The sequence below is a fragment of the Schistocerca nitens genome, chromosome 4 (assembly GCF_023898315.1).
Source record: "Schistocerca nitens isolate TAMUIC-IGC-003100 chromosome 4, iqSchNite1.1, whole genome shotgun sequence".
NCBI classification, from domain to species: domain Eukaryota; kingdom Metazoa; phylum Arthropoda; class Insecta; order Orthoptera; family Acrididae; genus Schistocerca; species Schistocerca nitens.
This window is the reverse complement of record NC_064617.1, coordinates 972793387-972819402: the sequence shown is the minus strand read 5'-3', so window position 1 is coordinate 972819402 and position 26016 is coordinate 972793387. Positions and strand designations below refer to the sequence as shown.

The 26016-nt window shown below is 42.3% G+C and overlaps 1 protein-coding gene and 1 pseudogene across 1 annotated transcript in view; both read right to left on the bottom strand.

Annotated features, from left to right (window-relative positions):
• Positions 1-26016, bottom strand: part of LOC126253664 (CD151 antigen-like) — a 681749-nt gene that overhangs the window by 246854 nt on the left and 408879 nt on the right. The window lies entirely within an intron of this gene.
• Positions 25547-25664, bottom strand: LOC126253934 (5S ribosomal RNA; annotated as a pseudogene).

Here is a 26016-nt window from a genome sequence, read left to right as displayed (position 1 = left end):
TTCGTTTCAGTGACTGCCACCCCCAACTCGCGTATCATATCAGTTACACCCTCACCCCTATTGCGCGATAACACGAAACGGGCTGCCCTTCTTTGCGCTTTTGATGTCCTCCGTAATCCTACCTGGTAAGGATCTCGGACTGCGCAGCAATATTCCAGCAGAGGACGGACAAGTGTAATGTAGGCTGTCTCTTTAGTCGGTTTGTCGCATCTTCTAAGTGTTCTGCCAACAAAGCGCAGTCTTTGTTTCGCCTTCCCCACAATATTATCTATGTGGTCTTTCCAATTTAAGTTGCTCGTAATTGTTATTCCTAGGTATTTAGTCGAATTGACAGCCCTTAGATTTGGGCGATTTATCGTATACCCTAAGTTTATCTGATTTTTTTAGTACCCACGTGGAAAACCTCGCACTTTTCTTTGTTTAGTGCGAATTGCCAGTTTTCGTTCAAAAATGTTTCAGATGGCTCTGAGTACTATGGGATTTAACATCTGAGGTCATCAGTTCCCTAGAACTTAGAACTACCTAATTCTAACTAACCTAAGGACAGCACACACATCCATACCCGAGGCATGATTCGAACCTGTGACCGTAGTGGTCGCGGGGTTCCAGACTGTAGCGCCTAGCCACTTTTCGCACCATATAGAAATTCTCTCTAGATCATTTTGTAATCGGAATTGATCGTCTGATGATTTTACTAGACGGTAAATTACAGCATCATCTGCAAATAATCTAAGGGGGCTGCTCAGATTATCATCCAGATCAGTTATGTAAATCATGAACAGCAGAGGGCCTATGACGCTACCTTGCGGAACGCCAGATATCATTTCTGTTCTAGTCGATGATTTACCGTGTATCACTACGAACTGTGACCTCTCCGAGAGGAAATCACGAATCCAGTCACACAACTGAGACGATACTCCGTGTGCACGCAATTTCATTAATAGTTGCTTGAGGGGAAAGGTATCAAAAGCCTTCAATTGATCGTCTGATGATTTTAGTAGACGGTAAATTACAGTGTCATCTGCAAACAACGTGAGGGGGCTGCTCAGATTATCACCTAGATCATTTATGTAAATCAGGGCCAGCAGAGGGCCTATGACACTACCTTGCGGAACGCCAGATATCACTTCTGTGCTACTCGATGGTTTATCGTCTATCACTACGAACTGTGACCTCTCTGAAAGGAAATCACGAATCCAGTCACACAACTGAGACGATACTCCGTGTGCACGCAATTTCATTAATAGTTGCTTGTGGGGAACGGTATCAAAAGCCTTTTTAGTATGCAGAAGGTTGTTATTGACTCCTAGCCAGGTTTCACTCATTGGTCGAGTCTTTCGTGCCAAAGTTCGGTGTCAGGCAAGATTCACATGACTGAATAACCCGATTTTGGAGGGAAGGCACGAGTTTTGTGATGGTGAGCCAGAGGCAACGTATCGATCTCTTCTGCGTTCTGTGTACCGCAGGGTGAATTCACCACACGTGGCAATTGCCTGGGAGTTGGTCGGCAGCTCCTTTCAAGGGAGAAAACCCATGGAGGTAAAAATAAGAGGAGTTGTCATGACGCCACAAACTTGAAGCCGACCCAAGTGAAGATCCACCATGTTAGCTACCCCAAAACATTCGCTTCTGGTAGTTTGATTCCATGTAGTCGTGAAGTATTTTGATAAAAAAAGAAAAAAAACGGGCTTGCGTCGCTTACGGGTGTACTAATCGTTCTGATTGTAGTCTAAAGTTTAAACAAATCACATTTCACTCGTAAGTGGACTTATTTAAGAGCTATTTTCTTATGTATACTTGAAATTCTGACGCACTGTAAAGTTTTACATTATGGTTTTATTTCTGTGATTTGACTTTACATTTCCTGACAGTCCAACGCGAAGAGCTCTCTGGAGTTGAGCAATACACTTGGTTTTCATTGTTTGGTTATTCCCAAGTAACTCGAATGTTCTGGCAAAAAATATCCTGGAAATGGAGACTAATGTTTTAAAATGCAATAATTTAATATACAAGTAATGTAACTACATGTAGTTAATTAAATCTTCAGTAAAAGTGTGGAACACCTGCTCCAATGGTTAAATTATAAGTACTTAAAGGGTTACATATTTCTTAAAGCAAAGCTCCCTATCTAAGTCCAGGCTATTTAGATCACTGTGCTGTCGTGTTACCCTGTAAATTGCTGTTATTTGCCACACTGAATGTCACTTGGCAGGTACGTTTAAAAACAAAGCAGGTGTGTAAACTACAATGGGCCTGACAATCTAAAATTCAGTTCTTTTCCTTCGTAATTTAATGAATCTTTCACTTTGTTGAGATGACAGTTGGCTTGCTTATATCATCCCTGCATACATCTATGGGACACCAAAGGAAACAAGGTAAGTTTCTTGCAAACTTGAACATTTAAAATTTGCATTTGACTTGAAAATGCAACGAATACAAATCGATGCTTATAAACTATCAAAAAAATGGTTCAAATGGCTCTGAGCACTATGGGACTTAACATCCGTGGTCATCAGTCCCCTAGAACTTAGAACTACTTAAACCTAACTAACCTAAGGACATCACACACATCCATGCCCGAGGCAGGATTCGAACCTGCGACCGTAGCAGTTGCGCGGTTACGGACTGAGCGCCTTAACCGCGAGACCACCGCGGCCGGCTATAAACTATCAATCATTGCTGTTGGAGTTCTGGCTTTATCAATTATCGACACAAACGCAACGAAAGTGAAAAGAAATGGATTACGAAAGCGCGCTTTTCATAGCACATACTTCTCTTGTCGGTTTTGGAAGTGTATAAACAAAAAGGAATTACAGTACTGAGGCCATCAGCGTCATATTTTCGTGTCGTATTACTGTATCGAATACGCATTTAAGACCAGAAAAACTTTTGAAGTTGCGTTCGTTATGCTGTGTTGTTCACTAAAACAGTATAACATTTACTATATAAAACAAACATCGTGTGCACACGACAGAAATAACGAACAAGAAGCAATTGTAAACACTTGTCTGCTAATGTTTTGGGGGATCCAAGATGGCGATAGGCCCCGCCCACTGGCTTCAAAACAACGTAGAGCGTAAGTCTGTAGCGCCGTCTCCCCTTATTCTACCTCCATGAGAAAACCGCATTCGTAACGGAAATGGACGGCCAGGGTCATGCTACAGACTCGTCTGCAAAAAGAGTCCGGCCTGCTTCCACTGCAGCCTTCGTGACGGACCTGTGGTTACGTCGGAACCGCTACGCGCCCACACAGCCCGCTCGCTGTACACGAAGGAAAACTACAACGTTCCTCCATAGGTAGTCAGCCTTGTGCTTTCCTAAACACGCTATCAGAAATAAGCAAATAAACAAGATAAACATTGTAAGACGTGTATATTTCTATTATCTATTGTCAAATCACAATTTATGAAAGATGTTTATATTTTATTAATAGTATTAAGTAGGAATAATTAATACAGAAAGAGATTTACACTCTGCAGCGGAGTGTGCGCTGTTATGAAACTTCCTGGCAGATTAAAACTGTGTGCTCGACCGAGACTCCAACTCGGGACCTCTGCCTTTCGCGGGCAAGTGCTCTACCATCTGAGCTATCGAAGCACGACTCACGCCCGGTCCTCACAGCTTTACTTCTGTCAGTATCTCGTCTCCTACCTTCCAAACTTTACAGAAGCTCTCCTGCGAACCTTGCAGAACTAGCACTCCTGAAAGAAAGGATACTGCGGAGACATGGCTTAGCCACAGCCTGGGGGATGTTTCCAGAATGAGATTTCCACCCTGCAGATTAAAACTGTGTGCCGGACCGAGACTCGAACTCGGGACCTTTGCCTTTCGCAGAAGTAAAGCTGTGAGGACGGGGCGTGAGTCGTTCTTGGGTAGCTCAGGTGGTAGAGCACTTGCCCGCGAAAGGCAAAGATCCCGATTTCGAGTCTCGGTCCGGCACACAGTTTTAATCTGCCAGGAAGTTTCAGGAATAATTAATATTTGTCTTGTTGGAAATAATTGTGGTAGCAGGGAATGTCTGCACCAAAGTATTGTTGATATAATTTTAAAAAGGGTGGGAGAAACCGCGTACGGATACATTTTAAGAAAAGAGCGGGAAAGACCGCGCATTGATACATTTTGTAATGGTAGCAGGGAATGTCTGCACCAGAAAGCATTGTTGGCAGGAGAGACCGCACTTAGCGTTCGTAGGATGTCAGTAGTAAGCGAGAAGTGAAGCGAGTCGGTAGCAGGTCTGAAGCGAGAGGTTGAGAGGAGCGGTGTGCCTGCCAGCCACCAGCTATGATTTACAAGAGATTATAAACGGATGTACAGAGACATGAGCTAACTATATAATAAGAGGAACTAATATTATTGGATAAACTTTTTGAGAAACTCAAGACTACTGAAGGTATGTTTGCGCATTGCTAGTTGTAAAAATGGTTCAGATGGCTCTGAGCACTATGGGACTTAACATCTGAGGTCATCACACACATCCATACCCGAGGCAGGATTCGAACCTGCGACCGTAGCGGTAGCGCGGTTCCAGACTGAAGCGCCTAGAACCGCTCGGCCACCAACGGCCGGCGCTAGTTTTGAGATTATTGTAAAAAGTAAGTCCCATTTGAACGTTTGTAAAATCATTTCATTCAGAATATAATTAACTTTTGCCAGCAATATTGCATTTCTAATTATAATCCACCCCAAAAACCATCAACGTAAAACTTTGCAAAATTTTATTGTTGTCAAGAAAACGTTTAACTACGAATTACGTAACTTCAGTCAAATTAATTAAAGAATAACGTCACGTTTGTTATTAAAGAATAACGTCAGCTTTGGTAATAAATACAGCCACTTATTATGAAAGCCCACCAGCAGTTAATAGAGTATAGTAAAACAGAGTAAGTATATTCATGTCGCAGTTCGATGTAGCAGTCAGATGGCGATCCAGTAACAGTAAAAAAGGTAAGGAACAGTTTTGGGTTATTGCAGATAACGACTGAGGGCCACACGACGAGGACACATTCTATGTTTCGTCGAAATAATCAGAAAATCACTTTTAATAAGCAGCAATTAAATTTGTATGCGAAGATAGAGAAAGAGAATAAATTTCAAAGGGAAGATTTCATTTGTTATTATTAAGCAAGAGATAGAAATCCTAAGGGAAGGTTTCGTAGTTTATTGTAAAAGGGAGGGTTATCATTAACACAAGAGGCATACAGGAGACGGGAAGGTTTCAACATCGCAACGCCACATGTGACTGCTGTGCCACATCGGATAATGCCCGGCCATACGGCAATGATAACACGTATCGCAGGCACATTGCAGCAATGCCGTCGGCAAGCTATTGCGGCGACATATTGTCGAAAAATATGGCCCACGTGAAGACACATTTGATCCGGGTAGCAGCTGTTTTGTACCCTGACAAAAATCTGAAGTAATTCTGGGCCTGCTTGTTAGGCAGCGTACTGAACGTGTGGAGATGCAGGAGCAACGTCAAGGTGAGCACGGCAGGCGGCAGCTGGAGTACATTAGTTAAGAGGAAGCGGCGGCGGCGGCGGCGGCAGCGGCTGTTGACCCGCGTCTGTTTGTAAACAATTGGCTGTCGCGCTGGCAGAGCGGCGAGCTGGCAGCGGCGGCAGGTAGGCAGGACCCGGGCAGGACCCGGCCTGGCGTGCTGTGGGCGCGCAGGAATGTGGCCGCCAAGGCCAGCGCGGCGTCTGCGTCCGCGAGAGACAAGGGCGGCCGCGTCCACATCTGGCTGCACTCTGTACGACACAGTCTGTCGTCTGTACTAGAGTTGGAAAATTAAGAAACGAAAGAGTACTTCGTAAACAGAATGTCTGAAGGGTTATGGAACGAGGGAAAACTTAAAGCCGTCCTCTCACGGGGTGTGAAAACACGCGTGGACGAGGAACTGGCGACGTCACAGCGTGGAATACCGGGCCCACGAGAAATACGGGGCCCGCAACGTGCTTGTGCCGTAAAGCCGTCGGCACACGGCCCGTGCTGTCGAACGTTGAGCGTGCCGAGTTTCTGACGTCAAAGCGTGGAATAGCAGGTTCGGGGGTCTTTCCGAACGTGCAGAGCAATATCTAGCCTGTCAGATATTCTGAGCGTGCGTCTGAGCGTTGACCAATGAGATGGAACAACGTCACCTACGTCACATACACGCCGTCTTCCTTCAGTACAGAGTTGGGAGGCGCCATATTGGCATTAAGATCAAGCCTATATGTATATATGTCGTTCCTGAGCACCAGCAAATTGAGAATAAAACCCGTTGTTAACTGCGTGATTCGTTGCAAGAAAATAATGAGAGACATCATATTCGTGGCAAAAGAATTATTCGCGCGACCGCTACGGTCGCAGGTTCGAATCCTGCCTCGGCCATGGATGCGTGTGATGTCCTTAGGTTAGTTAGGTTTAAGTAGTTCTAAGTTCTAGGGGACTGATGACCTCAGATGTTAAGTCCAAAAAAAAAAAAAAATAAATAAATAAAACTAAAAAAAAAGAATTATTGTAACTTGGGTATTATGAGATGTCATTTGAAGGCAGCTACACACTGAGCATGCACCAAAAACACAGATAGGTACGATTTATTACAATTAAATTTCAGTTAGTAACATAGCTACGATTAAAGCGTTTATGAAGTGACAACATTAACAATTAATGAATTGTTGTTACTGTAGCTGCCGGCCCCGGTGGTCTAGCGGTTGTAGGCGCTCAGTCAGGAACCGCGCGACTGCTACGGTCGCAGGTTCGAATCCTGCCTCGGGCATGGATGCGTGTGATGTCCTTAGGTTAGTTAGGTTTAAGTAGTTCTAAGTTCTAGGGGACTTATCACCACAGATGTTGAGTCCCACAGTGCTCAGAGCCATTTGAACCATTTTTTTTGTTACTGTAGCGTAGTGAGCAGCGTTGATGATTCTCAGCCAGGTGTGTGATGTGGTGATGGTTCGTGTCCCGACAAGTCTAACTATTTTTTTCCTAACATTCGCATAAATAACAGGCTCTGATGCTTTATTATTAGTTTAATGTACGTATGTACTACAATATTTGATGTTATGTAAATATAAGTTCACATTTTTTTGAGGAGTGAGTTTGTTCGATTGCCTTAATCTACAGGACAGCTTGCGCTACTTGTATAAAGATATTTTGTTCCTTTTTCTTTCGAGTTTCGTAATTTACATGTTGTAAAGATTCTACTACTGGGTGGAAACAGTGATCAAGTAAGAATGACCTTAGGGTTTTACAGGAATGATGGAAAGATAAAATAGTGTTTATCTTATGCGGACAACTATTGCAAATTTGTGTCGCACTGTTTGTAATGGATCTTTTATAAGCCTGTGTCCCTATTGATTGGACATGGTGCATCCCGTTTTGTCTTAAAACATCTACAGTGGTACGGACGACATTGCTAGCGACTACACGTACGAAGCCTTTCTCTCATTTGCCGAGAGACAGTTAGAATAGCCTTCAGCTAAGTCCATGGCTACGACCTAGCAAGGCGCCATTAACCATATCTGGAGAGAGTCTCACTTGTATTATCAAGAGATATGTACCACAAGGAAATTAAAGTTAAGTAAACCTAAGCTCCGTTCTTTTCTTTATAGCATTCATAAGTATCCTGTTTCAGACCTCACGCAAGACGGCGTGAGTTGACGCGTGCCCTTTCGGCTACTTCAGTGTGGCGTAGCTAGCTTGTTACGCCACAACAGTTTGGCGACGAGTGTAAACGTGTTCTTTCTAATTTGCACTAATTTGCTTGTGTCATGGCTTCGCCACGATCTCCAGATGTACTGTCCGAATTTTATCGCTTGCAGAATAAGCAGACGCAGGCGTTATTGGATGCCCTTGGACAGCTCGTCCAGGATCAACGTGCGCTGCAAACCGATGCGGCCGCCGCCGCTTCATCGCTACCGCAGCCACAACACGCAGTTGCACCACCGTTTCGTCCGTATAAAGCGGACGACGAAAGCTGGACAGAATGGTCCCGACAATTTGGATTCCACCTCGCCGCCTACAGAATTCAAGGTAATGAGCGGCAGCCGTTTTTGCTTTCGTGTGTAGGTGTGTCCACCACCGTGTGATAGTGAAATTGCTTCCCCGGCGCGACGTAGCAACTCTGTCATACGAAGAAATTTTGTCTGCTTTAGATGCCTATTTCAAAGAAACAGTAAATGTCGTTGCGAAAAGGTATACGTTCTTTCGTACAAAACGTACGGCCGGCCAGACTAATCGGGAGTGGGTTGCAACTTTGCAAGGACTTACTAGGGATTGTGCATTTGAATGTGACTGTGGACTCCCTTATTCAGATACTATGGTGCATGATGCAATAGCACAGAACGTTTCTGATGTTCGCATACGGGAACAGATTTTGCAACTCGTCAATCCCTCCCTTCAACAAGTGATAGACATATTGGATAGGCAAGACACACTTGACTTTGCTCAGGAATCATTTGCAACTTCGCCAGCCGTGTGTCACATTAACCGGCCCGCCGGGCCCGCTGCACGGAACGCTAACCTGCCCTCGCGCAGCTGCGGCCTAGCTCTCAACACGTGTGCCGCGTACGCATGCCAATGCAGTTCTGAAATCATGCCCGCGGTGTGCAACTAGACATTCGCGTGACAATTGCCCGTCACGCCATGCTATTTGCTTTTACTGTCATAAGAAAGGACATGTTCAAAGTGTTTGCCAGAAAAAAGCTCAGATCAGACAATCACAACCATTCCAGGCCCTTTGCTTCGTGCCGGAATAGAACCAAGGACAAGCAGGCTCGGGAACCTTCGCCCATGGACATTCATGTAGTTAGTGCCACTCCGCCCAGTGTTCCTCTCGCTAACAGTGACTGTGTTCGTCCCACAAAAAGTGTGCGTCGACGTCGACGCAAATCCCGTCACGTCGCACGTGATTCTGTACCAGTGTCTGTTCGCGTTGCACAAAACAGTCGCTCTTGTCGTCAGCAGGACAATAAACTTTTTGTAGACTTGGACTTTGAAGGCAAAGTGATACCGTTCCAGCTCGATACCGGAGCTGCAGTTTCATTGCTCAATCACGCCACGTACAAACAACTGGGCGCACCTCCGTTGCGTGCCGCAAATGTTCAGCTCACGAGTTATTCAGGACAGAATATCCCTGTGTTAGGACAGTGCAGCCTTCTTGCAACATACAAGGGACAAACAAAACTTGTGTCTTTTTACGTTCTTCGTTCTTCTTCGGCAGTGAACTTGTTTGGTTTAGATTTATTTCAGTTGTTTAACTTGTCAATCGTAAATCAGGTCCTATCAGTGACCGAGCCTGTGCCTTCCGCCAGTGTTTCTCGTCTATGTGAGGAATTTGCAGACATTTTTGCACCGGGCCTTGGTTGCGCTAAGAACTATGAAGCACATTTGGAACTGAAAGTAAACGCGCAACCGAAGTTTTTCAGAGCGCGCAATGTTCCCCACGCATTGCGTTATGAGGTCGCCAACCGCTACGATATCTTGTATCGGTCCACTGCTAAGCACGGAAACGCTGATGCGTTGTTCCGTTTGCCTGTTGCTGAGGATAAAGCATGCGATTCTTCCGAACTTGCTTGCATGTTCCTTGATTCGGAAACCGATGACGTGGTTGAATCGTTTCCGATTGCTTTTCGTCGTGTAGCTACAGCCACAGCTTCTGACCCTGTCCTTGCTACTGTTTTGCGTTTTGTTGCTACGCAATGGCCCTTGTCCAAGTCACGGATCGAGGATCTGTTGGTTCGCCGATTTTTTGCTCACAAGGAGAGACTTTTTGTACGACGTGGTGTTTTGTTGTTGCGTTCTGATACTGATCAGTCCAGAGTAGTGGTCCCGCGTTCGTTACAGTCCTCTGTCTTACGGCTCCTTCACCAAGGACATTGGGGTATAGTGCGCGCGAAACAACTTGCTCGTCAGCACTGTACTTGGTTCGGAATCGATGCTGCGATTACGAATATGTGCTCTTCTTGCATGGCGTGTGCCGAACAACAATCCGCACCGCCGCGGAAATTCTTTGCATGGCCGAAAGCCACTTCCCCTTGGCAACGCTTGCACATAGATTTTGCTGGTCCATTCTGGAATGCTCGATGGTTGGTTGTGGTCGATGCTTTCAGTAATTTTCCTTTTGTTGTCCGGATGTCTTCCACGACGTCATCTGCCACCATCCAAGCGTTATCCGCTATTTTTTGCGTTGAAGGTCTTCCACTGTCTATTGTTTCCGACAATGGCCCACAAATCATGTCCGCAGAATTTCAGTCATTCTGCAAGGCCAATGGTATTCAACATCTGACATCCGCGCCGTTTTCGCCTCAGTCAAACGGTGCCGCTGAACGATTGGTCCGGACTTTCAAGTCACAGATGTTGAAGTTGAAAGAGTCGCATTCTCGGGAGGACGCGTTATTGCTCTTTTTGTCCTCGTATCGCTCTCAGCCCCGCGATGGTCGCTCGCCGGCTGAGTTGCTCCACGGTCGTCCTCATCGAACCTTGATGTCTTTGCTGCATCCGCCGCATCAGGTTCCTGTGCAGCGGCAGACTCCTGCTTTTGCTCCTGGCGACGTTGTCTTCTATCGCAACTATCGAGGTTCACGGCGTTGGCTCGCAGGGCGCATTCTTCGCTGCCTCGGCCGCGCGATGTATTTGGTTTTGGGGGCCTCTGGTGAGGTGCGTCGGCATCTCAATCAGCTGCGCCTCTGTCGTCGCACGGGTTCTGCCGCTCCCCGTCTGCTTTCAGCGACGGTGCCGTCCGGTCAGCGCCCTGGGGACCCATCTACTGGCTCGCCTCATCCCCAGGTGTTACCGACGCTGCCTTCCATTTTGCCCCATGGCAACGCGCCGCTGCCGCCGCCGCCTGTTCTCCCGCCGGCGCCGCCCGCAGTGGACGCTTCGCTGCAGCCGCCCAGCGCCTCCCTGGGTCGCGCGCCGCCGATCGCTTCCCGTGACCAGCTGTACTCCGCCATGGAACTCTTGCCCGCTCCGGACCAGATGTCGTCTTCGCCCGTCGGGTGCCCCGACGCAATGGAGGTCGACCCTTCGGCCCCTCCTGTCTCATTACGGGCGCATACAACGCATGTTGACGTGCACCCTGGACTAGGTTTTCAGGCGTTTCCTAGCTCCCCTCGGACCGAATGGCAGGGTGCGGGTGGCACAGCCTCGCCTGTTGTTAGGCTCCCCACCTCATCGCCTATGTCAACATGGGGTCCTCCCCACGGCGGGCGGAAGCCTTATCACACGACCGTCCGCCGATTTGCGGGGGAGGAATGTGGTGTCACTGCCAGACACCACACTTGCTAGGTGGTAACTTAAATCGGCCGCGGTCCATTAGTACATGTCGGACCCGCGTGTCGCCACTGTCAGGATCGCAGATCGAGCGCCACCACACGGCAGGTCTCGAGAGACGTACGAGCACTCGCCCCAGTGGTACGGACGACATTGCTAGCGACTACACGTACGAAGCCTTTCTCTCATTTGCCGAGAGACAGTTAGAATAGCCTTCAGCTAAGTCCATGGCTACGACCTAGCAAGGCGCCATTAACCATATCTGGAGAGAGTCTCACTTGTATTATCAAGAGATATGTACCACAAAGAAATTAAAGTTAAGTAAACCTAAGCTCCGTTCTTTTCTTTATAGCATTCATAAGTATCCTGTTTCAGACCTCACGCAAGACGGCGTGAGTTGACGCGTGCCCTTTCGGCTACTTCAGTGTGGCGTAGCTAGCTTGTTACGCCACAACATTACATATAGAACAATGTGACTAGGATATGAACAATGGAGGAAATGTGCGTTTTAATAAAGCTAACGTGGCAATTTTACGCGCGACTGTTAAGTAAACAGTGTGATTTACGAACTAGAAACATCCCTCAACTGCCGCTGGAGTGCGTTGCGATCGCGTATACCACGCTGGGGCCCACGTACCGTACGCACAAGTCGCATCGTTACTGACCGTTCAGCAGCACGTTGAACGTGGCACGTTCAACGTTAACGTTCAGCGGCACGGTCCGTGTGCCGACAGCTTTAGCAATACATCTGGCATACAACTCGAGAAAATTCTGCTCTTATGTAAAATCGCTAAGCAAGTCTGAGAGATTCCATCTAGTCACTCTTTAGCCAGTCTGCTGTGGCAGTTGAAGTAAACAAAACGAAACCGGAAGTTCTAAATTTCGCTTTTCAGAAATCATTTGTGCAGGAGAATCGTACACACATGTCGTAGTTTGATCGTCGAACAGATTTCCGTATGGATGACAGAGTGATAAGCACCCCTGGCGTAGGGAGACAACTGTAAGAGTTGAAAACAAGTCCACAGGTTTGGATGGAGTCCCAATTCGAAAAAAATACAATTACAAAGAATATTCTACGGCATTGGCCACTCACTTAGCTTGTATTTATAGGGAATCTCTTACCCAGCGCAAAGTACCGAGCGACCAGAAAAAAGTGTAGGTGACTCCTGTATATAAGACGGACCCGCAAAATTATGGACCAATATCTTGAACAACGGTTTGCTGTGCAGAATCCTTGAACAAATTCTCAGTTCAGGTATAATAAATTTCCTTAACAGGTAAAAGCTTCTGTCCACAAATCGGCACGGTTTCTTTTCTTACATGAATTCCTACGAAGTATGGATGAAAGGCAACAGACGAATTCAGTATTCCTAGATTTCCGTTGCACGTTTGACATAGTGCCACATGGCCGATTGTCGATGAAGATACAAGCATACGGAACAGGTCCTCAGGTATGTCACTGACTCGAAGACTTCTTAACTAACAGAAGCCAATATGTTGTGAAAGGTGGCTACACTGAGCCACAGCGCCAGAGATCGCTAGAGAGCATTGTTCCGCCGCCTCCACGGGCTGTCATTATTGAGATGTGCTAGAGGTCACTGCTTGGGGAGAGCTCGTAGTAGTCAGTTGGTGTTCAGATGTGCTAGTAGGGAGTGCTTGCTGAGATGTGATACTGAAAGGTTCTTGTTCAGATGTGGTAATAGCGAGGCGGTGTGGAGATATATTGTAATTATGAGAGTGATTTTGGTCAATATATGAAGGTAACGAAACTTGATTTATTTTTCATTATTTCCATGTTTTAAATAATGTGTCATTACAGGTTCAGTCAACAAAGCATCTGGCTTGGGTTCTTGGATTAGAGTGTAATTGTGGTTCTCTTGAGTAATTATGGTATTTGTATTTTCTTTAATTAATTCAGTATAATGTTATTTAAAAATTGTTGTGTTGTTGAAGAAGAACCGTGCCAGATGCGTACGTTGAGTCACACTCCCACACACAGAACAGTTACTCTTGTGCTTGTTGTTGCGTTGGTTTTATAGTTGCTGGGGGCTTAATTAATTAACTGTATTAATGAAAATTTCCATTTCATTCTTTGTTATTGTTCTAAGCAGTCAGATTGCGTAACAATAACAGTCAGGGCCAACCGTTACGAGACTTCGTAATCGGACAGACAGCTACTAAAGCAAAAAAAAAAAAAAAAATTAAAATTATTTGCATTAAAATTTTTATTAAGCCCCCATGCACGTGGCGTCCACTGCTTCGGATCGTCCCTTGGAAATCTTCTGATTGTAAAAAATAGTAGACAGTAGCATTGTTGTAGTAACTTGTAGTTTAGTAATTATAGTCTGTTTTGCATGTGTAGATTTGGTAATTGTCATTCTTATAATGGTATTTTTTCTCTGAATTTGATTTGTTGTCTTGTATACGCGTTTGACGATTTAGTGCAATTATTTCAATTGTTCGTTAATCGTGTTTGAGGGAAACATTTCGAGTGAATGGTATTGTTGATGATAAAGAGTCATTGTGTGTAATTTTCGTACAGTGACGAGTTTTGTTTGTTTTGTAAATGATTACGCGATCAATGAAAAAGGCAAAAATGATGAATAGTGAGAATGATGAAATTGTTGACATGGCGAACTCGCCAACACAAGAGAACAGTATGTTGAATAATGAAGTGGAAAACAATGTAATAAGTCGGGAAAATAGTCCGGAACCAATTCAAAACTTTTCACAATTAGAAAATTTTCAGAATTCGAGACTAACGACAGAAGATTCTGGAATAGTATCGAACACAGATGGCTATACAGCTATGACGAAGGAAACTGGTTTTGCGAGAAATGATAGGGGCGAAAAGAATTTCGAACCAGATCAAATGGAGCAGTTGATGGGTATAATATTAAATTTGGGATCTGAATTAAAAACACAGATGGGAACAATGGAAACACGAATGGAAACACGGATGGGAACTTTGGGATCTGAATTAAAAAATGATATGGGAACAATGGAAACACAGTTTAGATCTGAATTAAAAACACAGATGGAAACAATGGAAACACGGTTAGATTCACGAATAGGGACTTGTTTTAAAAATATGAAAGATGAATTAAAGAGAGAAATCAGAGAAGAAGTACAACCAATTTTGAATACTCACAATAGTAGATTAGTTGCAGTAGAGATTAGACAAAGGGAACAGGATAGAGAACAGGAAGAAAGAGATCGCGTGATAGTACAAAAATTTTCAGAGTTAAATTTACAACGTGCACACGATAAGGAAGAGATATTTGAGAGAATCGAGGAATCCGTACCAAATGACAGAATAAATAACCTAACACAACAATATGAACAGTTAACTACCAAATGTGTCAACACTGAAACCCGAGTCGCGACACTTACGGAAGACGTAGGTAAACAGAGAGAAAAAATAGGTGACTTATCGGAAAGAGTTGAGGAAATTTCAGATAAATTGACAAATCTTATTTTACATGGGGACAGAGATTCGGATGATACAGCTCCATTACCATTTGCAGAAACCGAAGAGTACCAGAACATAAATAAGCATGTTGAAAATCAAGGAAAGTTTAATGAACGCGTTAAAAGGGAAGTAGAGGCATTACGAAAGCAAGTCAAACAAATCGAAGGTGAAATTGTAGGAAAAGACAGCAAAAGAAATTTAGAATCACAGGTAGCAGAGGGGTTTGAAGAAAGTAATTTGTTTCATTTACGGGATGCAACAAGAGAGCGCCAGGCGCGCGAACTTGACAATAATCGACATTCAAACTGGGACAGACGCGGTAGGTCTTTGTCGCCACGAGGCGAAAACTTTGACTATAAACACTTTTTGACTGTTCGGAAATTTAAGATCTTCCGCAATTCTAAGAATGACATACATCCATGTGCATGGTTAGATCAATTTATGTATGCACTCCCACCAAATTGGCCACTAAGTCACAAACTGGAATTTATGTGTGGATATTTAGAAAACGAACCGGCGACGCGGATGCGTGCACTCATTAGAGATTGTAATAATCTGAATGATTTTTATCATGCATTTCTATCGGCATATTGGTCCGAAAACACGCAAGACAGAGTCAAACACAGTCTTATTATGCAGCGTAATTTCAAACAGTCTGAATTCCGCACGCCAGCAGAATATTTTGAAGACATGATTCGAAAGAATCAGTTCCTTTCCAACCCCTACAGCCCGACTGAATTAATTCGCATTTGTTTAACTAAGCTGCCACAATCCATAAGACACATTGCTTTAGCCGGAAGATGTAAAGACGACATTGAGACCTTTAAGACTTTGCTACAAGAACTTGAGTATGACAACGACGACGGGACTTCTTGTAATTTCTTCAGTAGCAGTAATTACAATACATTTTCAGAGAAAAGGGATAGTGATCGGAACGGACGTTATTTGGGTAACTTTGAGAATGACAGACGTAACAGACAGGACAATAGATACCGGCCTTATGACAATAACAGACGTTCTAACAGAAATTACACAGACAATTATAATAACGGTAATTCCTACCAGAATGATCAACCATACGGAAACAGTAATCGGTATCATCAAGATAGAAATTATTCATACAATAACAGAAATTCTTACTACAGAAATAACCAGGGTAGTAGATCTAACAATAATTTCAGAAGTGACAGTCGAAATTATACAAGAAGTAGTTATGCAGACAGACAGGAAAACAGAAATTTTAATAACAGACACAACCAAGAATTTGCATCTAACAGACAGGAAGGACCTAATTGGCATCCTCCACGTGACAGAACTTCAGAGAGACAAGTGCAATTAGTAGAAATTGATCCGCGAAATGACGCGAATAATCAAAGACGTGACGCAAACAATCGACAATGACTAGCAGCTTCGGCTTCTGGCAGCAATATAGACGGTTCGGAAAGTAATGACACTACAACTTTACACTACGTACGCCTGGAAGACATGAGAGACATTTTGCTAGATGAAAAGGAAAATAATGTAGACGCATTTTTACATCCTGTTATTGAAGTATGTGTGGGTAAGAATAAGTTCACTGCAGTTTTAGATTCTGGGAGCCCATTGAACGTCATTAGTGAATCAGTTTTTCGTATATGTGAAAGAATTATTGCCTGTCCTGTGTTACCTATTTCTAAAACTACAATTCGAGGAGCGATTTCTGGAAAAGGTGTGGAAGTTAAACAACAGACCAACCTAAATTTTATTTGTCAAGGATACGAATTGTCTGCTAATTTTATTATTGTTCCATTACTCAGTACACAGATTATATTAGGTATGGAGTTTCTTAACACACATAAGGCAATTTTGAACTTTAAAGAAGGAAGTGTGAATTTGACTGTTGCCGGAATGCCGAAATGTTTGAAATTTTTCGAGTGTTTAGCAAGATCTGAATCAGATACAAAATGTTTAAGGTTTCTTACTTCTGATGCTTTCGTTGAGCATTATGACGACAGTGTGTTTATTCATGACAATGACAATAGATACAGAGACGCGATGGAGGATATAATTAGTAGCGAAGAATTAATTAATGAAAAGTTTAAGAAAGCTGAAGTGCCAGATGACGTTGCAAAAGAAGAGCTGCACCACATTTTGACTTCACATGCTACAGTGTTTAGTCATCACACAGGAACTATACAAGGCTTACAATATTTATTTAAAGTAAAAGAACACACACCATTTCGCGGGAAAACGTACGCTATTCCTTTGGCTTACAGAGACAAGGTTAAGAATGAACTTCAATACATGTTAGATCAGGGCATTATTGAGCCAGCAGTCAGCCCTTATACCAGCCCATTACATGTCGTGCTTAAAAAGGATGGGTCAATTCGTTTGGTTCTGGATTCCAGACAGGTAAATAATATTATTATTCCTGAAACTGACCGTCCACAAAATTTAGATGAACTTCTTCAACATTTCCATGGAATTAAAGTTTTATCCACGATTGATATGCGCGCAAGTTTTTGGCAAATAGAACTCCACCCTGATTGTAGAAAATATACTGCCTTTTTAGCCTTTGGTAACTGTTACCAGTTTCGGAAATTACCGTTTGGACTTACTGTATCTTCAGCAGCATTCATTCGTAGCTTAAATGAAATTTTACCTGTTTGTCTTCGTGACAATATTACTTCCTATGTTGACGACATTCTTATTGCTAAACGTTCTTGGAGTGAGCACAACAAAATTTTGGATTCATTATTACGTATTTTTGCACGAGTTGGCATGACAGTGAACTTGGAAAAATCAGAATTTGGTCGTTCTCAGGTGAAATTTCTCGGTCACATTATTTCTACAGAAGGTATTCTCCCTGATCCAGAGAAACTAGACGCTATTCATAATTATGCTGTTCCTACCACAAAACGTGATGTTCGTAGTTTCCTTGGTGTCTGTAATTTTCTTAGACGCTTTGTTAGATTGGACAATTTGGCCACACCTCGTTTATGTGAATTATCTGGAAAAAATTCTAATTGGTGTTGGGATGAGGAAGCTCAGTCAGAATTTGAACAACTTCGTGATGCTTTAGTTGCTGCCCCACTTCTTTCACATCCGGATTTATCTAAAGATTTTTGTTTGGCGACGGACTCATCATACAAAGGCCTAGGTGCACATTTATTTCAAGAGATAGAAGAAAACGGCGTTGTAGTACAGAAAACTGTTGCCTTTGGAAGCCGTGTTCTCTCTAAATCAGAGAAGAATTATTCGATTACGGAACTTGAAGCTTTGGCTGTTGTATGGGCCTTCACAAAATTTCGCACATTTTTGTTTGGCAGACATACTAAGGTTTACACCGATCATCGAGCTCTGGAATTTCTTATGTCGACAAAATTAACTCATGGCAGATTGTCACGATGGGCGTTGTACCTACAGGAATTTGATTTTAGTATTGTTTACATACAGGGATCTTCAAATATTGTTGCTGATGCTTTATCACGTGCACCTATGGGTTTGAAACAAAGTGCCGAAGAGGACGGCAAAGAAAACCATTATTGTTTGATGTACATTCAAGGTGTTGCGTTTGAGAACTTTATTTCGTCTTCGCTCCAGGACATCGCTAAGGAGCAAAATAAGGATCCAATCTGGAAGGACATTAAGGAGAAGTGGAGGAGAAAGAAAAGCGTAGCGATCAGACAGTATTATTTAGTTCGCAATGATATTCTTTTCAAACGAAAATCGGTCGACAACTCTGTTTGGTTAGTTTGTATTCCTGATGAGTGGGTCAATAAATTGATTTGGTACACACATTTCAGTTATGCGCACTTTGGTCCCAGAAAATGCTTTCATAAATTACGAGAAAATTGCTACTTCAGTAATATGGAAAAACGTATTCGATCTGTTCTTGCCAAATGCAAATTATGTCAAAAGGCTAAGCCGCCAACAGTTTCTCACAGAGCACCGTTGTTTCCTATCATTCCAGCGAAATTAAAGGAGATGGCTGCAGTCGATTTGTTCGGTCCAGTGGTTCGTTCTACTAATGGTTTTGCGTATATTTTCGTAGCAGTGGAATTAACATCAAAATATGTGTGTTTTACACCTTTACACAAAGCAACAGCTCGTTCAGTATCTAATGCTTTCATCAAACATTTTCTTAAGGAAGTTGGTCATGTTGATAAGGTTATATCAGATAATGGATCACAGTTTCGCTCTAAAATTTGGCTTCGTACTCTACGGCGTCGTAAAATTAAACCAATTTTCATTTCACTTTTTCACCCTCAATCTAATCCTTCAGAGAGATGGATGAAGGAAATCAATAAATTGTGCCGTCTTTATTGTCATCAGAATCACAGAACTTGGGATCAGTATCTTCATATTTTTCAAAACATTCTGAATGAACTTCCTAATGACTCAACTTCTTTACCGCCTCTATTGATATTAAAAAATAAAGTACCAACAAATCGCATTTCTGAAATCGTTCCTTTTCCGCCTTCACGGAAACTGCGGCATTCTGAAGTTGTCAACCTGGCTCTACAAAATATTGCATCGGCGGCTGCTAGAAGAGAGAAATCAGCGAAACGTCCTGGTCGTTTAAAAATGTTGTCAGTTGGCCAGAAGGTGTTAATTAAGTCTCATCGTTTATCTCACAAAGGAAAAGGCTTGTGTCGCAAATTTTTTCTGCTTTATAACGGTCCATATAGGGTTCGCAAAATTATTCATGATAACACTGTTGAAGTAGAAACTCTTAAATCACGACGCTCTAAGGGAATACATCACATATCAAACGTTAAAATTTTTGTGGAATGATATAATTTTGAAACATTTTTGTGGAATGACATACTTGTGAGAAACCAACAGTTTACGTAAACATGGAGAGAGTACAAGGATACCGCGCTGTGTTTTGGCGGCGGCGCACACTCAAAGCAACAGTCAGTCTGCGCGCCGCACGAGGCAGTCGTTGACCGCAAACAATGACTTCCTACGTCACGCGCCTACAGCTGATCGAGCGCTCAGTGCGAATGCACTGACAGCCGTAAACAAATACACAGTTTAATTTCTCCGACTAAATTCAGTATAAAGCTATGGTGTTATTAATGTTCAGTATTTTTCAGGATACGGTTGTATAAAGTATTTAAGACCTTCAGGTAAATTCTGTGCGTGTCCGACGTTAAGACGACTTGCTTTGGAGAAAATTTTCAGGAAGAAGGTCATTTCGAAGATGAAACTAATAAACTAAAAAGGGTAACTATTAATTGAGTTTATTTTTCAGGTAACATAATTTCACTTAGGTACGTACTTTAGACGTAATTTGCTGCTCGCGATTACGTGACTCATACTTTGTGCTAAATTTTATGTTCTATGAAATTACTTGTGAAGCGACGTGCTTGTGTACATTTACTGATTTTGACAATTATTGATTAATGAACAGTGTTATTACTTGCGTATATTATACATCGCTTGGCTGCTATGCTTTTTCACTGACGTCATATTTTTTTTATTATGTGCCTGCTGTGCTTAGTTATTTAAATTATAATTGTCACCTGATTAATTGTGCTGATGTGGTTAGATATGTAAGTTATACTTTGTGATTTATCTGCTTGCGCCTTCATGTTTACTTATTAAGATTACATATGAAGATTTATTTGCTTATGGCGATGTGATTCTAATGACCTGTTTATTGTGTAAGGCATGTTTGCTGCTGTGCATATGGATTGCATATTTACACATTTCTGTTTTGTTGTCATAACTACTCTTCAATCTAGTATATAGAAATGCTGATATACTGTGTACAAATATAGAGTTTAGGTTACACTGTGGTATTAATTATAGATTGTTCACTTGGCAGAGCCTCGTTGTAGGGATTGTGCTGCATCCACTTGTTGACATTCTGTTCTCTACTGGTATATTTACTCGCTATTGCATGTTTTGCTTACGCTCAGTGCCTTATATTTTTAAGATAAGAAAATGAACTGCTATAATTCGACGAACGACATTAGTAAAAGAAAGTCATAGAAGTCACATGAGCTGAGGTTTTATGGAAGCTGTATAAATTTATGCTAATAGGAAGGAAGCTAACGACATGACAGACCAAAACTAGGTTTAGACCATTGACAGTATTACACTGCATTTTTCGTGAGCAATTGAAATAGGAAGTGACACTTGACACAAGGAATACTCCACATGATTGCTTCTGCCATGATTCTTGAAGTGGTGTACACACTGTGAAATATTATGATTATTCACACTCCGTAATCGTACTTAATTACTGAGAGTTATTCGAACTAAGTCTGTTAGAGGTCATGTATGCATTTCTTTTATTTAATGATGGACAAGGAACCAAAATGTATCTTATAATTTATAATGAGTAGAAAATTTGGGTCAGATGGATTACACAGAGGTTGTGTGTGGACACTGTGTCTTCGGATTGTATGGGATGCTGAATTGAAGTTGCACTAGGATTTTGTCTGTACTTGTTCGAGGAGACTGACTAGAGGAAAGAGTTGTTATGGAAGTGAAATGATATTGGTGCTGAGGTTTATATGTATAGACGTATTATTGAGGTATTGAGATTATGTGAAGTTGATGATTATTCGAGTTTCGTGGACAAGAGGTAAGGTAAATGAGGTATTATTGAAGTTAAGTGATGATTATTGGAGTTTTGGTGGATAAGAGGTAAAGTAAGTGAGGAGCATATTTTTTTTTTTGTTGGTCCATATGGAACAAGGAGGATGAAGATGGCAGACTAGAACACTCAAGTAGAAAGAAGATTGCCTACACACACACTTTGTCAAATCGCTAAGCAGTATATACTTTTTTTTGAGAGAGGAAGCATTTGCATATCTTGGTACACTGACAGTTGTTCAGCAACAGTACATTTTGATCTGGCTTGGCAAACATTGGTCTAGACATGATGACTATGACGTTGACTAACTATTATTGACTGTTATACATTGCTGCCACTACTACTTGATACACATGATGAACATCAACTTTTGACAGAATTGCATTTACACAGTTAACACTATTCAACTACACAATAGCACTAATGTGGATGAAAGATGAGAGTGTGTTTTGTGTGTTTTCCTTTTATAATCCCAGAGAAGTGATCCCAACCTATCTCCTAAATATTATTTTATTTGTTGGTAGTGGCTTGCACTGACACCCATAAATATTATAGGTTTACTGGTATTTGTGTATTGTAATAGTTAATAGGACAATTATCTGATATCATTTGTGTGTTTATCATGATTTGTATGTTTAGTGTAAGAGCATTGATAATAATTTGTTAAAGAAATTGTATGTGCATTCAAACTATTGTTCATGACTGAACTGTCTCAGTAGTTATGGTGAATAATATGGACTGTTACTTGGACCTTTTCTACATGATTGGTGCCACAAGGACTTGTTTAATTTCTGCTGATGAACTGTGTAATCAGTGATTGTAAAAAAAAAAAAATTATGGACTGTTACTTGTACCTTTTCTACAATATTGGTGCCACTAGGACATGTTTAATTTCTGCTTATAAACTCTGATGAACAGTGTGATCAGTGACAGTGTATTTTATTGAACTGCTTCTGCTGAGAAATGTGACTTGTTGCTGTGTGTACCTGCTCAACATTGCTGGGTACCACTGATGGACTGTTTCTACTGAAAAGATGTCACCTGTTGCTGTGTGTACCTGCTCAACATTGCTGGGTACCACTGATGGACTGCTTCTACTGAAATGGTGTTACTTGTTGGTGTCTGCACCTGCTCAACATTGCTGGGTGCCACTGATGGACTGCTTCTACTGAAAAGATGTCACCTGTTGATGTCTGCACCTGCTCAACATTGCTGGGTGCCACTGATGGATTGCTTCTACTGAAATGAAGTCACCTGTTGCTGTGTGCACCTGCTCAACATTGCTGGGTGCCACTGATGGACTGCTTCTACTGAAATGAAGTCACCTGTCGCTGTGTGCACCTGATCAACATTGCTGGTGCCACTAATGGACTGCTTCTACTGAAATGGTGTTACTTGTTGGTGTCTGCACCTATTCAACAGTACTGGGTGCCACTGATGGACTGTTTCTATTGAAAAAATGTTACTTGTGGTATTTGCACCTGTTGACCATTGCTGGGTGCTACTGCTGGAACTGTCAACTGCTTATTCTTGGGCTGTGGAAAGCGTTTATGTGAATATTTGTATAAACTGATTTATTGTGTATTACTGTTTGTGGAAAGTTATGAGACTCTTACCTGCACATATTCGTCATTGGTGACGCTATTGATTGAACTGTTTAACCACATAATACTTGTATAAACTGTTATGTAAAGTCACATGTATGAAAGAATTTGTATTGCTTACTGTATTCTATATAATAGGTTATTGAAAGGTCAGTGCAAAGCCAAAATTTTATCTAGTTATATGATATTTACGTATTAATATTATCTTTTATTTTTGTCTGTATTTTTTTGACGAATTTGGTGGTATTTTCACCACCAATGCTGGCAAAAATACCATCAAATTCTAGCCGTGGAGGAAGGGCATATGAAAGGTGGCTACACTGAGCCACAGCGCCAGAGATCGCTAGAGAGCATTGTTCCGCCGCCTCCACGGGCTGTCATTATTGAGATGTGCTAGAGGTCACTGCTTGGGGAGAGCTCGTAGTAGTCAGTTGGTGTTCAGATGTGCTAGTAGGGAGTGCTTGCTGAGATGTGATACTGAAAGGTTCTTGTTCAGATGTGGTAATAGCGAGGCGGTGTGGAGATATATTGTAATTATGAGAGTGATTTTGGTCAATATATGAAGGTAACGAAACTTGATTTATTTTTCATTATTTCCATGTTTTAAATAATGTGTCATTACAGGTTCAGTCAACAAAGCATCTGGCTTGGGTTCTTGGATTAGAGTGTAATTGTGGTTCTCTTGAGTAATTATGGTATTTGTATTTTCTTTAATTAATTCAGTATAATGTTATTTAAAAATTGTTGTGTTGTTGAAGAAGAACCGTGCCAGATGCGTACGTTGAGTCACACTCCCACACACAGAACAGTTACTCTTGTGCTTGTTGTTGCGTTGGTTTTATAGTTGCTGGGGGCTTAATTAATTAACTGTATTAATGAAAATTTCCATTTCATTCTTTGTTATTGTTCTAAGCAGTCAGATTGCGTAACAATAACAGTCAGGGCCAACCGTTACGAGACTTCGTAATCGGACAGACAGCTACTAAAGCAAAAAAAAAAAAAAAAAAAAAAAAAATTAAAATTATTTGCATTAAAATTTTTATTAAGCCCCCATGCAGTTGTTGTCGACGGTTGTACATTAAGAGGTATTTGCTAGTTTTTGCATCAGACTGATATATTGTCAAATACGGTGATAACTGGTGCACTTCTCTGAAGTTTGGGTGGTAGGAGATACTTGCGGAAGAAAACTTAACCAAACTGCGTCCGAACAGGCCACGGTACCGACCTGCCGCCGTGTCATCCTCAGCCCACAGGCGTCACCGGATGCGGATATGGAGGAGCATGTGGTCAGCAAACCGCTCTCAGGCCGTGTGTGTAAACTTACGAGACCCTGGAGCCGCTACTTCTCACAAGGGGAGGCCGCCAATTGTGAAATTCAGATTCGATTCATACTGCGCATAATAAAAGCTCATGGACAGAGGTGTAATGTGGCAAAGCACCAAGATGCACTTCCCAACCGTTGTCGAGAAAATCGACAGTTAAAGGAATCCGTTGCTGTGAAATACTCTCTACGATTAATAATTTTCTACAGCGTCGTGGCGCAGCGGTAAGCGCTCGGGTTTGTAATCCAAAGGTCCCCGGATCGAATCTCGCGCCATACAAATTTTTTTTATTATTAGGTTTTTGTGATTCATATATATATATATATATATATATATATATATATATATATATATATACTATTAATGAATTGCTTATGCATGTTGGTGAAGGCGGATCGCTCTCCAATTGTACCGCCTCCATTTTTCCGTTTGTTTAACAGGGTGTACCAAAGCTCTCACGTCCGCACTGATTTTCGACGATGTTATAAGTTGCGCCAGGGACCGCATCTACCTTCTTTCGAAGTCAGCAGGCAACTACGCTGTTATGCGGCGGCTCGTTTCGGCCCATTCAACATCTGTCCTTCAAGTGTGACGAGCGAGTAACGGAGTTTATATTTCATACCTGCCACAGCAAATTTGTGTTCGTGGGGTCTCTATTCTAATTCGAACGTGTGACTTACGCTATACGTATTCGTTTCGGAATATCGTTTCTATGTCTTCCGTTAACTATACATGGTTAACATTATGAAGACAATTAATAACATTTGTGAAATACAACTTTGTTTGAGGAAAACATAATGATGTTCGAAGTCGCCAGTTCTTCCACGACAAACGACTTTCAACAACTTATTATATGCATAATTGTTGCAACTAATTGCCGGGAACTTATATATATATATATATATATATATATATATATATATATATATATATGTGTGTGTGTGTGTGTGTGTGTGTGTGTGTGTACACATTGGAATTACAAAAAAGAAATACTAAAAAAAAAGGTTGCATGGCGCGAGATTCGATCCCGTGACCTTTGGATTACGAACCCGAGCGCTTACCGCTGCGCCACGACGCTGTAGAAACTTATTAATCGTAGAGAGTATTTCACCGCAACGGTTTCTTTTAACTAGATGTTCTCGACAACGGCTGAGAAGTGCATCTTGGTGCTTTGCCACATTACACCTCTGGCCATGAGTTTTTGTTATGCGCAGTATGAATCTAATCTGAATTTCACAATTGGCGGCCTCCCCTTCTCAAGCAGCTCCTCAGTTTGCCTCACAAGGGCTGAGTGCACCCCGCTTGCCAACAGCGCTCGGCAGACCGGATGGTCACCCATCCAAGTGCTAGCCCAGCCCGACAGCGCTTAACTTCGGTGATCTGACGGGAACCGGTGTTACCACTGCGGCAAGGTCGTTGGCTACTTGTGGAAGAGAAGCTTTACAAATGATGTTGGCCCCGCGCCGCAGTAACCTAGCACACCACTAGAGAAGCAGGTCATCTCCTCTTGCTAAAACCCACTCAGTGGCTGTCTCTAACTAGCCGTTCCTTGAGTTTAATGTTGTTATATAGGGAATAAAACAAAAGGCAAATCGAGACTAGTCTTCTATTGTGCTTAAAGAGGCTAATAATTTAACGGATAGCTTGCCAGAGAAGATCGTATTTTATCAATACAGCTGCAACTCACTAGTGAAATACACATATTCTAGTCGATTTTTCTTGCTCTTATCACACGAAAGAGTAAATGAAATATGTGCATTTGATAATGGTGAC